Source organism: Ornithorhynchus anatinus, chromosome 1 (genome assembly GCF_004115215.2).
Source record: "Ornithorhynchus anatinus isolate Pmale09 chromosome 1, mOrnAna1.pri.v4, whole genome shotgun sequence".
NCBI classification, from domain to species: domain Eukaryota; kingdom Metazoa; phylum Chordata; class Mammalia; order Monotremata; family Ornithorhynchidae; genus Ornithorhynchus; species Ornithorhynchus anatinus.
In genome coordinates this window covers 135123745-135127777 of record NC_041728.1, presented here as the reverse complement: position 1 = coordinate 135127777, position 4033 = coordinate 135123745, and the positions used below count along the sequence as shown (strand labels likewise).

At 47.6% G+C, this 4033-nt stretch overlaps 1 non-coding gene across 1 annotated transcript; it reads left to right on the top strand.

The window, feature by feature from the left end:
- The first annotated feature begins 2321 nt into the window (after positions 1–2321).
- On the top strand, positions 2322–2459 carry LOC114816553. The gene has a single exon (XR_003764341.1). It is a non-coding gene; the product is annotated as a small nucleolar RNA SNORA7 (small nucleolar RNA).
- Positions 2460–4033: the final 1574 nt, after the last annotated feature.

The window sequence follows — 4033 nt, the reverse complement described above, 5'->3', positions numbered from 1 at the left end:
AGTGACGGAGCCAGGATTAGAATCCAGGTCCTCTGACTACCAGGTTACTTATGTGTTCATTAGAGAAGCAGCGTGGCTCTGTGGAAAGAGCATGGGCTTGGGATTCAGAGGACATGGGTTCTAATCCCAGCTCTGCCACTTGTCAGCTGTGTGAGTTTGGGCAGGTCATTTAACTTCTCTGGGCCTCAGTTACCTCATCTGTAAAATGGGGATTAAGACTGTGAGCTCCATGTGGGACAACCTGATGACCTTGCATCTTCCCCAACGTTTAGAACAGTGCTTTGCACATAGTAAGTGCTTAACAAATACCATCATCATTATTATTGTTATCATTATAGGTCATGCTGCTTCCCACTTGGATTTGTACCCTTTAGTCACTCTACCCTCCACCCCACGACACTTATGTCCATAACCATAACTCTTTTTAAGTCTGTCTCTCCCTCTAAATTCTAAGTTCACTGTGAGGAGGGAATGTATTCACTCATTTATTCAATTGTCTTTATTGAGCACTTACTGTGTGCAGAGCACTGTACTAAGCGCTTGAGAATATACGATACAACAAAAAACAGATACCTTCCCTACCCACTCTGGATAAGCTTACATTTAGAGTCTGCTGTATTGTACTCTCCCAAGCACTTAGAACAGTGCTCCGCACCAAGTAAGCACTCAATAAATATGATTGATTGATCGAAAGCTTCTTGGAGAATGTCGTCTGCAAGAGTCTATTACCTATTAAGGAGGAAGAGTAATAGTAACATTTATTTATGCTACAGAAGTAATAATCGTTATAATATTAATATAATATATATAAATAATATAATAAATATTATAATAATTACTTGTTAAATGCTCACTATGTGCCAAGCACAGTTCTAATCGCTGGGGTAGGTACAAGTTAATCAGGTTGGACACAGTCTCTGTCCCACATGGGGCTCGCACTCTTAACCTAGAGAAGCAGCGTGGCTCAGTGGAAAGAGCATGGGCTTGGGAGTCAGAGGTCATGGGTTCAAATTCCGGCTCTGCCACCTGTCAGCTGTGTGACTGTGGGCAAGTCACTTCACTTCTCTGTGCCTCAGTTCCCTCATCTGTAAAATGAGGATGAAAACTGTAAGCCTCACGTGGGACAACCTGATTACCCTGTACCTACCCCAGTGCTTAGAACAGTGCACTGCACATAGTAAGCGCTTAACAAATACCAACATTATTCTTATCCCCATTTTACAGATGAGGCAACTGAGGCACAGAGAAATGAAGGGACTTGGCCAAGGTCACACAGTACACACATGGTGGGGCGGGGATTAGAATTTAGGTCCTTCTGACTCCCAGATCCGTTCTCTATCCGCTAAGCCATTAGTATTTAGTGACAGGGTAGGAGTGAGTGATATTGGCCCCAGCAGTCCTTGCCCAACATGAGGCTCACAGTCTTCATCTCCATTTTACAGATGAGGTAACTGAGGCACAGAGAAGTGAAGTGACTTGCCCAAGGTCACACAGCACACAAGTGGCAGAACGGGGATTAGAATCGAGGTCCCTCTGACTTCTAGGCCCGGACTCTATCCACTAGGCCGTGCTGCTTCTCTTGAGTTCTCAGCTATTTAAGGTCCCCGTTCTGTTTTCTCCATCCGACCCCATTGCCCGTTGGAATCTCTGTTCGTTTAAACCTGCTCTGCAGCGGCTACTGAATCCCTACCCTTCCTAGGAAGTCGGCAACAGTCTATCAACTTAGGTCGGCCTGCTCTGTTGCACTGTATTCTCCCAACCACTTGGTACAGTGCTCTGCACATAGTAGGTGCTCAGGAAATACCATTGATGATCCCAGACACAGAATTCAGGAAAACCACATGAAAAAAGAGATTCTTTTAATCCCCACTGCTGGATTTCTCTAGGCTCCAGAGCAAGGATATGTGCTCGTCTGCACCATTGCCCTAAATCCCAAAGCCTGGCTACCTCGATCGTACCCAGGGAAAGGAAATAGAGCCAAGATCCAGCCGGGAGTTGGTACAGTTGGAGTCTGTGTGTCCTCAGTGCAGTAAACCCATCTGCTAAATAGGTTGCCACGGTAATGACCACTGTGCAGGTCCATTGGGGGGTGCAGGTGGGATTGGGGCTAGAAAGACCAGAATATTGAAATCCAGATTGAAAGAAAGAGGGAGAGGGGAAATGTTTCGTTTTAGGGAGTCGATTTATACTTTAAACTCTGACCATTTGGGCGAGGAAAGGGGGTGAACTTCATTTTCCCTTTCAAGAACAATGATTGTGATATTTGTTAAGTGTTTGCTCTGTGCCAAGCCCTGCGGTATTTCAGATATTACTGTGGGTAGCCCCTCTTAGGGTTGCACCTGAAGAGTTTCCAGTCCTCTACCAGTCTCGGCTACGAGAGGGAGAGTCAAGCAGAGGCCTAACCATTCCATTCCTAGCTTGATCAGTGGCTAGCGAGTGGAAGACAATCTGCTACAAGTCAAAACTCCCCTGTGCTGGTCAGCAGCGGCATGGGAGAGCGTCGAGGGTGGATACTCGAATTTATTACGTAGAAGGTGGCAACGGTCAACCACTTCCGGATTTTTACCAAGAAAATTCTATGGATCCGCTACCAGAACGATTGCAGGTGGATAGTGGGGCGTTCTGGGAGAGATGTGTCCACGGCGTCGTTATGCGTCGGAAACGCCTCGACGGGTAAAGACAAGACAAGCTACAATTATAATGTGCTCTCCAGAGGTCTTAGTACAGTGTCAGGCACACAGTAAGTGCTCAATAAATACCATTGAATGATTGATAAAAACATTGTTGCAAATGGTTTTGAGTCCTGTGGAAAGAGCCCAGCTCTGGGAATCAGGAAACCTGGATTCTCGGCCCCGTCCGCCCGTAGCTGGAAAAACGGCACCTGAACTTGGCAATGCGCCGGATCCCTCCTTTCCACCTGCTCCCTCGTTGCCAATGCAAACAGGACCTTCAGGGGCGAAAGAGGGCAAATACGGTGCCGTTCACACCACCGGCACCAGCCTCAGTTCCTCTGAGCAGGTTCTCGGTCCCGAGGTCTCAGGACTGAGGCTCAACCAGCGGTCCTGATGGGAAACTCCATCATCATCATCAACGTTGTCGTCGCTGGGTGGCCGGACCGTGCGTATCCCACCCCCGAGATAAGCCACCCAACCAAACCCCGGCTCCAGGAGGGCAGGCCCCAATTCCGCCTTTCCTTTGTCGGCAGTCTGACTCACTGCGACTTCCTGTCTAGGGCATGAGCTTTCTTTTTTTTTTAAATGGTATTTGTTAAGCGCTTACTATGTGCCAGGCACTGTACTAAACACCAGGGTAGATACAGGATAATGAAATTGGACACGGTCCCTATTCCACACAGGGCTCACAGTCTTAATCTCCGTTTTGCAGGAAAATGAGGCACAGAGAAGTGAAATGAGTTGCCCAAGGTAAGACGGCAGACAATTGGCAGAGCCAGACCTGGAACCCAGGTCCTTCTGACTTCCAGGCCTGTGTCCTATCCATTAGGCCACACTGCTTCCTCCGGCTAACATGAAGGGCAGAGATTCCTCTTTGGCAAGGAGTGGCAACTCCCTGACCGAGCAGAAAGGGGTGAGATTTAGACTGTAAACTCCTTGTGGGCAAGGAATGTATCTGTTCTACTGTTTCACCATATTCTCCCAAGCACTCAGCATGGTACCTGTCTACTTGTTTCATTTTGTTGTCTGTCTCCTCGTTTTAGACTGTGAGCCCGTAGTAGGGCAGGATTTGTCTCCATCTGTTGCTGTACTGTACATTCCAAGCGCTTAGTGCTCTGCACACAGTGAGCGCTCAATAAGTACGATTGAATGAATGAATGGTGCCCCATTCCTATCTTTCCTGCAGCCTCCCATCCAGTTTGGTAGAATGAGGCCGTCTCTCCAGCCGACCCTGACCGATTCGGGGAAAAGCCGGTTGGCCACAGGCTTCAGTCTCTTGAGACAGAGCTTACGTAGCGAATCCGGGGACATATTTCCATATTTTACATAAAAGCCACATTAATGTGCATAAATCTGTCTGT